At 39.0% G+C, this 14,459-nt stretch overlaps 1 long non-coding RNA gene across 1 annotated transcript; it reads left to right on the top strand.

Annotated features, from left to right (window-relative positions):
• The first annotated feature begins 1,567 nt into the window (after nt 1-1,567).
• Nucleotides 1,568-10,329, top strand: LOC121398243. The gene is made up of 3 exons (XR_005964201.1): nt 1,568-1,707; nt 6,603-6,784; nt 10,273-10,329. It is a non-coding gene; the product is annotated as an uncharacterized LOC121398243 (long non-coding RNA).
• The last annotated feature ends 4,130 nt before the right edge of the window (nt 10,330-14,459 follow it).

Here is a 14,459-nt window from a genome sequence, read left to right on the forward strand (position 1 = left end):
CTCTTTAAGGGCAAGGCCAGACGTGGTGTTTTTACGGCATTTTTACGTTGCGTTTTTAAAAAAGAACAGCCAGACATAAATACGCATAAACTGCACTACCACTGAAACTAATGGAAAACACACTATGGCAATTCACACAGGGTGCTTGCAAGCTGAAATACACCACAGGACGCCAGTATTGGCGTTTTTTAGTAGAACGCCAATACGTCAAGAAACTACCAAATCAATAGACTCCATGGGATCTGCACGTTTGAAACCACACTTTGCGTAAATACGCATCATATTTTAAATATTGCGTCCAAATTCTCAATGAGAACAATGAGAACACTGAGAAGTGCATGTTGGGAAAAGAATCCTACGTGCTGAAAAATGCATGAAAAACGCATGTTGACGGTCACATGTGGTTTCAGTGGCGTATTTATGCCTGGCTGCTCTTTTTTAAAAACGCAGCGTAAAAATGCAACGTAAAAACGCAACGTAAAAACGCAACGTAAAAACGTCGCAAAAACGCCATGTCTGGCCTTGCCCTAAGCAGAGGTGCACGATCAAGGTTTGTTGTATAAATGGATGAATACACAGGTTTGCCAAGGACCTGATCAATGTTATGCAACTATTCTGAAATGCTAAACTAGCAATTAGCTAGACTAATTTTTCACTCAAGTCTATCTATCTATCATCTATCTATCTATCTTTTTTTACCCTTTGATAAACATGTATCTTCTATAAATGTTGCCACCCTAGGCCTGGGTCTTTGTAGGCCCGGGTCTGAGTGTAGAAACATAAGCCAAGGTGTGCATGATCCAGCAACTCATAGCAACTATACAATTGTTAGCATTAACCAGACTTGTGCCTTTAGAAGGAAAATAAGCATGTGGTTGGCCCCTATGATTTACTGGACTAGGACAGCCTTTGCCAGTGTCAATACAAAGTCCTTGCCCTCAGAAGCCATGTTCCAATATTTAAAATAATCAAAAAAATCTGCAAATTTGTTTGTATGTCTCTGAATTACAGATTGTATCTGTGCTATTAAACCAGTGGTTCTGGATTCATAGTTGGTGTAAGTTTGAGAGCAAAACTGAGAAAAAATCACTGGTTAACACATGGACACATAGCACTAGCTTATAATTGGTTGCATTAATAGCTGAAACTGACTTGCATGAAGTGAATCAGATGGTAATAGCATTATTGATGCCAAGCGCCAGTTTAACAAAAATACAGGGGAAATAAGGGTTCTCCACCACTTGCACATAAACTGGAATGTGAGCAATTGAGGTGACTGCAAAAAGAATTCTGCACCTGCATTGTGCTGTTTTTGTAAATGTGCCTTGCGTAAACACTAAATTACCAGAAATAAAAATTAACATTTGTTTATACAAATACACTGACTTAAAGGAAACATTGATAGTCTATCATTGCTTGCTGGAAGTCTGGGACCAGTTCGCCAATAGTCCAACAATGTAATGCACCCCTCCCTCACCCTAGTCTATTGGGAAGTGATAGATTCTGGGATTTAAAGTTCCTCCTAAAGTACAGAATCTTTACTTTAAAGACCATGGAAATCAAGGGAACATCAAGTCCCAGAATCCATCACTTCACAAGAGAACAAGGGAGGAGTTACATTTCACTGCAAACAAAAGGAGGGTGGGGAACTCGTCCTGGTGAGCGCTAAGACAATCTGTCATGGTTTCCTTTAAATCTGTGAATCAGGTATGTCCATATAAAATAAAGTATTTATATTTACTGTTAGAAGTTCATAGTGTTTACGCACCTTTTCTTCACAAGCTTTCAGTAAACACAAGAGTTTAAGCACATTTTGCATTATTATTATGGCCTGATAACAAGAGATCCGTCAAATATTGGGATAAGGCTTTAGACGCCCTTAAAGTAAGCACTAAACAATCTAGAATTTAATTACTGAAAGTTTCAAGATCAATTGCTGATGTTTACCAAGTTGCTAAGCTTCAATAAATTACTAAACTCTGAAACATCAAAGCAGAGTCGCTAGTTAACCAACAAAAAATATCTCCTGGTACGAGCCATGGGAAGTTTAGTATAGTTTATTCTATTTAGTTGCACTTTTCTAATGATTGCTGCGTTCATTTACATATACATAAATAACAAGTCTGCTATGCACAGTTATTAACTGTAAACTGGAAAAAATGGCATCTTGTAATGCATAGCTCTAAAGAGTTGAGACATAGTTAGATACAGTAGGTAAGCCGAATGTGAACTTTTCCAGAAAAAGATAAATACGCTTGTGGACACAGAATTGGTAGCAAAAGTCCTTTGATGTGAGACCATTAAAATATCAAATGAAAAGATCGTAATTCCAACATTCTCTAAAGATTGCAAGTTGCAAGTGGGTTATCTGTTTAACATTCAGAATGCATATATCGGTTGGATTTAATAGAGATACCTGACAGTAAATTGTTCTCGTTTGCAACTACTTAAGGACTGGTTCATATAGCACCATTAATAGAGCAGCCAAACTAATAACTTGTGGGAAGGGTTTTTTTCCACATTGTACATGAGTTTGAACCAGGGAACGGGCTGTTAAGTTGTACTTTAAAAGTAGGATATATTTAATTGTAACATTTCTGAGAGCCGGCGATCTCCACGGATTATATACTCTGCAGGTGGCGAATTCTGTTTCTCTTCCCATGCATAACTTGTAAAAATCTATGCTTTGCATATGGTACTGAGGTTCCCAAACTTAGGGGATGTCCTTGGCGAAACACAAAGCAAATTGAATGTCATCACTGGGTGAAATGCCACTGTATAAGCCAAATGTATAGGCCTCATCTAAAACCTCAGTGCAGTTTGTGGCACAATGCTGTGACTACTGATGCAATCGGATGTTGGGGCCATGGAATTACCTTCAAGGTGGTGATCATTTCAGGGTTCTCTAGAGGCAAAGAACATACTTGTGCATGATATACACTGCATTGGCACTTAGTGTGACTTTGCAAAGGTATGAGGAGCATATTTGGGCACATCTATTTTAGTGTGCCGCACTTGTGGCTGCATTGTAAGGTGCCCATACATGGCAAACACTGACTGGTTGAGTCATCCTTTCTAGACTTAGTCAGCAGATCACCTTGTGTCTGGCTCAAAAACAATCATATTCCTTATTCAATTTTTGTCAGGTCTTGTACAGATATTGATCACCCAAGTGCAAAACCCTGTTGACGTTTGACTGCATTGGACACTGTATGCTATCTATGTTCTCCACATTGTGTGTGAGGCCATATTTGGCAATTTTTCTTCCCAAACAAGACACCTTTAGCCATGGGAGCAGAATATATAAAAGCTTTAGCCGAAAGAGAACAGAACTGTTCAAAAATATGTACATATATAAAAATCTGAATTTTTATTTCATGTCAGAGAGGGGGACCACCACCAGGATAGTCCTGATCCATGTCTTGATACCTTGTACCTTGAGTATTTGCACAAGATTTCACTGAGAAGAGTGTCACTGTTGCACAGCCACATGCCTCTCAGCTATAGCTAGTGTTGTCCCGCAGCTGGTATTTTACCGGCCTAGCCAGTAAAGCACCTGCCAGGGCTAGGCCGGTATTACAAATTTAACAGCAATGTAGTTAAGATTAGCCCTTGGCCCACCCCCAATCTACCCGACACTTATCTTTTTTCTTCAAGGATCGCCATTCCATAGCCCATCCTCAGGCCTTTGTGTGCAGTGCCCCATCCCCTCTACATCATAACCAAACCCATTTTGTCCCTGTCATGCCCCCTTTAGGTCACAGCCCCCCCCCCCACTGGCTGGTAAGTATTCTTTTAAAAGGTGGCAACCCTCGTTGTAGCATGGCTCCATGTTTTTTGTTGGTGCTACTAGATATGGAAGCTTTAAGCACAATATATCTTACAACTAAACAGCAGTATGCTCTCCAAAGATGACTGACAGTGTTGGTAAGCAATATTCTCAATGATGAATTCTCTTGCACATGTCTTTTGGTCAATATATATATATATATATATATATATATATATATATATATATATATATATATATATATATATATATATATATATATATAAAATAAAATAATTCTATGTTAACAAGTGATCTCTCATTCATCTCCTCCTATTTCTCTGCCATCTGCCTCTATTTCCACAGGCTGTGGTGTTGACATCTGCTAGGCTGTCTTACTTGATGTTCCTCTTGTTTCCTAGCCAGTGGAATCTATGCAGAAAAGGGTTACCTACTTCTCTTTAAATATAAGGAAGCATAAAAGTACTTACTGGTATCTGTCTCAAATTTCAAGCTAGTTATTAATACAGATGCTATGTCTTAAGTCTTTTAGCAGAAGAGTAGAACTATGACATGCATAGAGAAGAAGAAGAAGAAAGCTGTTGACTCTGAATCCTCAAGCTTTGATATGTATTCTAATAGTAATCCAATGCCAATGAGTGTTAGCAGTTGTTAGAAAGGGACAACTAGTCAAGATATTAATTAAGTCAGGACCATACTGATGCAGCCAACAGAGTTTAGGACCAAAGAGGGATATGCCTGCTCTTGCTTATATGTTTCACCATTGAATTGAAGGTGATAACCATTTTGTCTACCCTCACTAACCATGATGAGAGACACTTAACGTGAATACATTGGCACTAATCTTAATTCATTAAAAATAATGGAGATTTTATGGCAAGGTTTTCAGTAAGATCACTCACACTCAACAATACAAACAAGGTACAATGCCACAAAGCCCACCACAAAATTGACCAACAACTGCACCTGCAGTGAAGCAGACCATTATTTAATTTAAGTTTTAAAGTAACAAGTAACCTATTCACACTGAATCAATCACATTTGTCAATTCCAACTGTTGCAAATAAGCAAAATTACACACTCAATTAAGTGCACAATTCAGATGATGTTTTCCATTTTGAGTAGTGAAGCCACTATATGTCCTTCTTAAACTGGAGAATGTTGAGTTGCAGGCCACATGTGGAGTACCACCAAAACCACAGCTAGATATGTGTCCATGTTCAAAGTGCAACTCTTGGAACTTTGATCATCTTCACCAGATAACAGGGAGAGGTTTAGAACGAAGGGTCCTATCCCCAACAAGTCCCATAGAGAAATACTAAACCACCACCCAGTGTCACTTTAGTTAAAAAGATTAAAACAGTATATTGCAATGAGTAATATTTGTTCCTCTTCATTCTCCTGTTCATCTATGTTTTTCCTAAGAGCAAGAACATATGTATTACCTCATGTATAGAGGTACAAGAACACTCAACTAGCACCAGGCGATCAGTAACGTAACTGGAGGGGGGCTGGCACTGGTGTGGGACGTGCAGCCGGGCCCCCTCTCCGTACAAGATTATCTGTCCAGATTATCTGTCCACTGCGGGCGGAAATTGTCAGTGCGTGAGCTGCCGGGGGGCCCTGAGGGGGTGCGGGCCCTGACCCAATCGCACCCCCTGCTCCCCGGGTAGTTCCGCCACTGCAGGCAATGGAGAATATTGTAGGGAAAACACACACGCAACTGCAGGTGGTCTTAAATCGACACAATGGAGCGTGTATTTTAATGCAATTCATTAAGGTACTTGTGTCCAAACATGTTCCTTCTTTCCTACATAGTTTTCAGTGCTTCCATCCTGTCTCTTCTGATGAATAGTGTGCAACTGTGCCTATTGATGCTAGGGAACTGGAGCTACTGCTATTCTGAACCTGCCAGTAGCTTTAGGGTCTCCACAGCAGGTTACATCAATAGACACATTGGACTTGTGCCTACTGAACCGGATGAAAATGCCATTTTGAACACACCCTCTGGAAATGACTCAACCCCCACTTTAAAAATGTTGAACATTGAAATCGATTACCATCAAACTGGAAGCGTAATTGCGGGAGACATAACTTGGAGCAATTATGGGAAAATACTCTGCATTCTGGTTAAAAAACATGGCAGTACGCATCCAAAATTGCACTTTGCATGGTGCACATAAGCTTGGAAATGGTGCCTTGTGTGTTCTACAGTATATGATCCTTCCACAAAGTTTGGGTTGGTGTAGCAATGCTGTCCATGTATTTTAAATAGTGTGCCAATTGTTGATGAACTGCTGCTTTATGTCAAACAAAAAAGCTTGTGGCGCTCTTCAACTGGCTGAGGACTATAAATATGCATTAGAGGGCCCTATGAACAACCAGGACTGGTGCTCTATTACTGTACACAGATGATCGTACAAAGGATCTTCTCAAAGACACTATAATTAAAGAAATATCTTCTTCACAATGGGACATCAAGGTTGTCAAGAGGGCCATCCAGATAAATTCAAATTAAGTTATATGCCTGCAAGTAATTCGGGAGTTCTTAGTTGCAGTTGTATGTACATTATTATTTTTGAAGACCTCTAAAGATTGGTGATGGACCTCACAAAGAATAAGCTGAGTATCACAAAACATTTTCAAATTGCATTGAGTCTGTCTTCATTTGATGTTTTTTTATTGTGCAACAAACACACACTTTAAACTGACATGTCGCAAGCTGTAAAAAACAAAATATGCAAGGTCTTCAATACTTACCTCCTGAGGGGATTTTTGTTATGCTTTACAATCATTGTTTTGGTCACTTCAGGCACAAATCCCCTTTGCTGTCAATTAAGGATCGGAGAATTATCTGCATGAACTGTTTCCCAAAACAGATTAAGGTGAATCGAACATCAGCAGCGTTTGTGAGCTTCACATTTGATGAGGGAAAACATGAAACCCCTGTAAAATAGAAGAGGTATTTTCCCAGTGCCTGTTTTCAAAGTGGAGGTAGGATCACAGTTTCTTTTTCTTGTCTTAAACCCATGGGAGCCTGAAGTCTTTACCAGTGCCTAAAAGCCCTGTGTCCAAGGTTCATACATCTGCTCTACAATCTAAATCAATGGATTGCGGGAATCCACAGATTTACAACAGAATCAAGCTGATGTATATTAAAAAGGCAGAATCTAGCAGAACTGAGCCCCACATATGCTCATGAAGCCATGTTTTTATTGCTAAAACTAACTCTGACTGTGGAGGAACTCTCTCCCTGCCTCATAATAGAGGAATTTACAAATCAGTGATGCACCAAATCCAGGATTTGGTTCTGGATTTGACCAGGATTGGCATTGACCAAATCCAAGTGCCTAGCCAAACCAAATCCAACTTTTTGTCACAAAAAAATGTAACTGCGCGCTGCTTGTGAAGTTTTCCTTGGACCTTCCTCACCCTAATTTGCATATGCATCTATTACAAATGCCAGTGTCAGACTGGGACACCAGGGGCCCACCAAAAACCTTTGACCAGGGGCCCACCAAGTAATCTTAGACCAGGGGCCCACTCTCACTGCTTTTATTCTTCCTCTTCTCACTTAACCTCTATTCTCCTAGTCACTTCTCTTTACATACTATAATCTATTATTTCATCTATTTAGCCACATTGTTCTCATTGAAATTGGAAATGGCCATAAAATAGGCCAAATGTCTAGCAGCATGAGGGTCCACTGACACCTGGGCCCACCGGGACTTTTCCTGGTATCCCTGTGGGCCAGTCCGACACTGACAAATGCACACACAAGAGTGGGTACTCTGAAACGGACAAATAGTTCATATTGATATAAAGGTTTTTGGATCTGAAGACTTCCAAATGGTTGCCAATGCACCTATCCTGCCTTCTGATGAATGTTGTGCAACTGAACCTTCTAATGCTGAGAAACCCTGGAGCTTCCACCTCCCTGAACCAGATGACAGCTCCAGGGGTTCTGAGCATCTACTGGTAGGTTCAACAGTGGGTTGCTTCAAAGAGGTGCACTACTTTGAATGCATGTTATGAGAGTGAGACAACCCCCACGCAATTGCAGGAGATGCAATTTTGACTGTGCCCCTAGTTAGAATGGAATTATGGGGTAAATCACATGATGATTAGCATGCTGTAGTCTGTTTGTGAGAGTTCAGGATCCAATTGCAAAGATTATTGCAAAGAGTTCCAGTCCCAGCAGCTTCTGGATCAGCTTTGTGGGAATGACTGTGTTTAAATGCAGAGCTGTAATCCGCAAATAACAGTCTGGCATAGCAGTCTCTATTGTCCAGGTAAACCAGGGTGGTGTGGATTGTGTGTGAGATAGCCTCCTCAGTGGATATTTTGTGGCAATATGCAAACTGCCTGGAGTTCAAACTGTCTGGAATAGAGACCAGCACTTCATTGCGATGGGGGTTAGTGCTATGGGTCATTAAGGCAGGTCACTTTGTTTTTCTTGGGGACAGGAACAATGGTGGTACACACAAATGCTCATATTTACTAATCATGAGCTGTACTGCTACCAGACATATGAATTCTTTTCCATACAAATCTACTTAGTTAACATTCTCCCTGCTTTTTTTCCAATGTACTGAACAACATTTTCTACTTGGATGACTGAAGTCATCTGTGATCCTGTAGCTGAACTGTGACTCACAAATGTGTTGGCCATGACATTGCTAGGCCAAATGAGATATTTTAAGTAATTTCTAATTTGCCTGCAGTCTTTAGGACATGTAATTTCACACCTCAGTGGAAGCACTAGCTTTTATAGTAATATCGGTGCCCCTCGGAGGCAATTTGGCACTTGGTATATATGCAGCATCAAAGGAAGTTACTCTTAGCTCCCATCCATGTTTGGTCTGAAGCTATGGTAAAGGTTAGTAGCAATGATAGAAAGGTTATGAGGTGTTATTCACAGCATATGGGGTAGACATCATGAAAATAAAGCAGATCAAAGCAACCTGGCATCTTTTATACTTCAGTACGTGTCAAAAAAACAACAAAAGCTGGAACTTTGTCTTACATTTTTATAGTCACTGGCAGAGACCTTTCACTTTTGAATTGCCACATATTACACAATTGGGCCAAAGGAGAGAGAAAAGTGCATGTGATAGCAATTTAACATTTCTTTCCTTTAAATTATGGGATAGACACTTAACCTAGTTTGATTCCCAGGTGGTCTGGCTGCTGTCCATGCCATTGTGGTTTGCTTAAAAGGGATTCATTTTCTTAAAAGAAACTGAAAGAAAACAGGAAAGGAATCCTTAAGAACACAATTCAGAATGGCGAGGATTAACCCCTCTGGCTCCCCAGAGCAGCTTGCCTTGGAAACCCCAAAATGATTAGACAGCATCCATCTTTACTGGCAAATGTGTTGATTTACAGTAGAAGCAGGCCTAAGGTCTAATTCAAAATATTCCCAGTCCCTATAGAAATTCCAACACAGCCCAATCAAACATAATCACAATTAGCTTAGTCATTAGAAAGCCCACCGTTTCAGTGTATACAGGAATGTTTACATGCAGCATAGGAAGCAAAATAAAACTAACATGTTGTAACAATCACACCAGGCAAATTCTGAGAAACATATTTCTTCAACTGCAGAGTTATGTGCTGTCATTAAGCTTTCCATAATAAGTCTACTGAGCATTTTTTTTTATCGTTATTACAGGCACTCTAATGCCAGAGTGAGGTTTACATGTGGATGCATATACACCTACTACACCTAACAAAAGAAGTGGTTGTATTCTCGTTTTCTGTCATTACCGCTCCTTCTGCTTCTGACTAATCTCAGTGATGACTGTGACTTTAGCAACTACTGTTTGTACCCCATAGGCCATTCTATAGTTAGAGGTTTATCACACAGTACTTATGCTTCCCATACACACTGATATCCAGTCAACGGGTCCAAGTCTGTGGGTGTTTTTGGCTATGCCTATGGACCAAGTATCTGGTGGCTGAACCTGGGAAATGATGACCATATACACAGTATAATGCAGCTGCTGGCTGATGAACTCTCTAAATCTTTCCAATGAAAAATAATTCTACAACAGAGCTGAAACAGACCGATATTCAGGAATTCAGGCGCTACAAGACAAGACATTTGGTCTTGTAGCATTAGACTTATGAGGGTCAAATGGAACATCTTTCTTTAGATGACAAAATCCATACAATTAGCAGAACATTGATTATTGGAGCCTAAAAATAATTAATAAAAGTAATTTCCATTGTACAGAACACTGGTAATATGCTGTACAGTTTTGGTCTCCATCACTCAAACAGGACATTATTGAATTAGAGAGGGTCCAGAGAAGGGCAACTAAGCTGGTAAAAGGTATTGAAAATCTTAGCTATGAGGAAAGACTGGCCAAGTTGGGGTTGTTCACGGTGGAGAAGTGGCGCTTAAGGGGTGATATGATAACTATGTATAAATATTTAAACTGATCGTACAATAACCTCTCTAATGCTTTATTTACCAGTAGGTCCTTCCATCTGACAAGAGGGCACCCATTCCAATTAGAAGAGCTGTGAAGATGTGAAATTCTCGAAACTGAATCAGTCTGGCTGATACATTAGAAGAAGGCCTTGGATGGCTTTTTAGCAAATTAGGGAATACAGAGTTATGGAAGATAGCTCATATATCAAGTTGATCCAGGGAATAGTCCGATTGCCATTTTGGAGTCAGGGAGGAATTTTTCCCCCTCTGAAAATTGGAGAGGCTTCAAAGTTTTTTTCCTTCCTCTGGATCAACTAGCAGTTAAGGCAGGTTATATATACAGTATATGGACTTAAAAGGTTGAACTTGATGGATATGTGTTTTTTTTAAACTAACTTACTATGTTACTATATATAAGCAAGAGACAGCATGCAGCCAGGTAAACCCAATCATAGGCAGATATGGTAGTCATTAGCTGATACTATGTTATAAAGACTAACTTCTAAAGACTAGTTCTAAAGGATTCCCCCCCTCCCCAGCCACAGCATACCTGTGAGTGGGGAGGAGGATGCATGCGGGTGTGAGTAGGGCGGCAGGGAAGAGGGTGGGGAAAGTGGGGGGATGGAGGGCAGGTAGAAATTGCTTTGCACCAGGCCCCTCCAAAGATTTTTTATTACACATAAGGTACTTCAAAGATGTCTTTACCACCAAAAAAAGTTGCAAAGTCTTTTGAATGTGAGAACCCTTGCTTTCACGTAGTGTTTTTGTCAGAAACTTTTCATAACGGTCTGTGTTTTTTGAAATGACAGCACAAGTTTAACAATATCCTACCCAAGTCTAAAGAATATTACTTATACTGCTGATAAAAGACATTTCTGTTGTTTTTGGAAAGAAAACTGCCTTTATTTTACCTGTTTGCTGTTGGCTGGGAATAAAAGCCATTTTTCTTTAAGAGATTTTTGCTGTCCTGATGTTTACACTGTGGAAACCTGTCATAGCTACCTTAAAAAAGACAGACACAATATGAAAAGGCTTTCCTATTACAATAGATTTCTGGGTCATGTGAAACCAGAACATAACGCAAAGAACTTCACTTGTTAAGCTTTTTTAGGCTGAATTGAATTGCAAAAAGTAATCATTGCTAGCGGTTTCAATGGGCCGTCAGCTTGTGAAAACTTAAGTACCAAACTAAAATTAATTTCGTAACTGAACGGTTTATCAAAAGTAATTGAAAAAGGGCACATGCAAAACAAATAGAGTTATCTCAAGAAAAGGACTATATAGGGGAGAATTGAATCTGGGCCTATACAAAGCACTATGAAAAGTAGAAAGACCTATTTGTATTTATTCAAAAAACATTGATGTTCTATGACAAATTCAAAGGAAATTCAATAGAATAGAATTTACATCCATACCATTACATTAATCATGTATTACCTAGTACTCACCTTGCAGGCCCAAAAGTTATGATGCTAAATAATTTATTTGTATCAAATTCGCAGCCACCACGAAAAGCTGATTTGCAAATATGTTTATCTTACTACTACTAAGGGTTCATTGGTATTTATGGGGGAAAAAAGATTTCTGCTGCAAACTTCACTGGGTGTCCATAAAACATTAAGAAAATGTAGGTAGCAGAACTAAAAGCAAAGGGAAATATGCATATCACTTTCAATTTGACTTTCATGTCAATCCTTTTGCAGTTCTGTTACTGAAATAGCTTGGAAGAAGAGCCTTTGATATAGAAGATCAACTAGAGGTTTCAAAAAAATATATATTTGTATAATATTTATAATGCTAATCTGAACTTAGCATTTTTGGTTCACTTTAGTCGAGCCCATGGAGTTTTAAACATGAAAAAGCCAAAATCCCCAAATGACACAGCATGTATCATAGTTTAATGAAAAGGAAATGAAATGTGTTTGCGTTCTGAATACCTTCCTTTCCTCTGAAGGCCCCAAAACAAAGAGACTAGTTAAAAGGTAATTTGTTGTTTTCTGATACATTCTCTGAAAAGAAAGTTTGCACTGGATCTCATTAAATAACTGGTTTACATTTCTTCCCAAATGTGTTAAATGAATCCCCTTTGCCCGATATAAAATCTGAAGTTTTGAGAACAATAGTACAATGGAAATATTATACTGCATGATTATTATTAACCTCTTTCTAATGTCCTGTTAGTAATGTTTGGAATAATGTAGCCATGATATAAAATATAAAGACATTAGAAGTCATCTCAGAGTTCCATGACCCTGTTCAGGTCAGGGAACTTGTATTAAAAGGGATAATACAGGTATAGGATCCCTTATCCGGAAACCCGATATCCAGAATGCTCCGAATTACGGAATGGCTGTCTCCCATAGACTCCATTTTATCCAAAAATCCAAATTTTTAAAAAGGATTTCCTTTTTCTCTGTAATAATAAAACAGTAGCTTGTACTTGATCCCAACTAAGATATAATTAATCCTTATTGGAAGCAAAACAGGAATGAATTTCTAGAAGACTTAAAGGAACAGTAACACCAAAAAATTCAAGTGTTTTAAAGTAATGAAAATATCAGGTACTGTTGCCCTGCACTGGTAAAACTGATGTGTTTGCTTCAGAAACACTACTATAGTTCATATAAACAAGCTGCTGTTGAGCAATGGTGGAAATTGAAAAACGGCTATATGGCACAGGTTAACAAATGGATAACAGATAACACCATTAGACAGACAGAGCTTATCTTCTATCTGCTGTGTAACTTGAGCTTTTTCTCCTTTGAATGGCTGCCCCCATTGCTACACAGCAGCTTATTTATATAAACAATAGTAGTGTTTCTTAAGCAAACACACCAGTTTTACCAGTGCAGGGCAACACTACTTTATATTTTCATAACTTTAAAACACTTTTATTTTTTGACGTTACTGTTCCTTTAAGTCATGAAGACCCAAATTACGGAGAGATCCGTTATCCGGAAAACCCCAGGTCCCGAGCCTTCTGGATAACAGGTCCCATACCTGTATATCCCTTACTGTAAATTATAAGAATATTAGAAGCCACTGAGGGGTTTTGTGACCATAGAAAGACACAAATCAGCAGGCTGCATTATAAAGGGAACACTGAGTATCACTCATGTATTATAAGGGACAATGGAGCCACTACTGTAAATTATAAGGATTCAGTATTAGAAGTCACTGAGACCATATAAAGGGGTAAGGCTGCAGAATGAGTTATACAGGGAACTCTGAGTATCACTCATGTACTGTAAATTATAAGTATATTAGAAGCCACTAGTCAGGAAATAATGCACCCCATACTGTAAAATATATTTTACATCACTGAGCAGATGGCAGATGAAGTGCTTTTACACAGGTTATAAAACTCCAAAATGAGTTCTAATATTCTTATATTTACTATACATCACGGGTAAATATACATTTTTTAATATGATACATGAGTTTCATGAGAGTCATGTGACAGTAAATGACATCACTGTAGTTAACTTTACAGATGAAGGCATGAAAAGTGGGTGCAATTGTAATAAATGTAAAGCCTCGTCTATCTACTTGCCTATTGGGCTCTTCTTGTTTGGATCAGCCCCTCTTTGTTTGTCACCAAACCAGTTAAATATGTTGATAGGTTTATGGCTCCTTTAACTGGCTCTACCTTAGAGAATGCCTAGCTTAGCATAACACCTGTGTCCTCTTTCACTCCAGAAGGTGCATTGGTTTAACTAAGTAACCTGAGCTGTTAGTGTGGGTTGAACATTTACAAATTCGTTGAACAGTTTGACTTATTATCCACTTAGACGTACCTGCTGCTCAGTCAGGTAAGGCTTTCTTGATGATTCAGTAAAGGTCAGAGGTGCAGAAAAATGTTCTTGTTTGGAGCTTGCAATAAACCATTTATTCATGCAGTGTTTGCAAATTAGCTGAGACATAATGAATTCTGAGAAATTGATCCAGTTTATTCTCTTTCTGGAAATTTAATTCAACATACTGTACATGTAGGGACCCAAAGGTTTAATGTTCTCCTATGGTTTTAAATCTCAAAACTTCCTTATTCCCTAGTTGCTGGGCAGAAAGGAATGTATCCAGTTTGAGTTATTAGAATATTGTGTAACGTTTATTATTGGCCCAGAGGCTGATGACCACTTTCTGCCAATAATGTTGGACAGAGGAGAAGTGGATGTTAGTGGGAGCCAGGGACTGGGCCACAGTAAAGTAAAGACCCCAGGGGTGGTGAGG

This window comes from Xenopus laevis, chromosome 9_10L (genome assembly GCF_017654675.1).
Source record: "Xenopus laevis strain J_2021 chromosome 9_10L, Xenopus_laevis_v10.1, whole genome shotgun sequence".
Classification (NCBI taxonomy): domain Eukaryota; kingdom Metazoa; phylum Chordata; class Amphibia; order Anura; family Pipidae; genus Xenopus; species Xenopus laevis.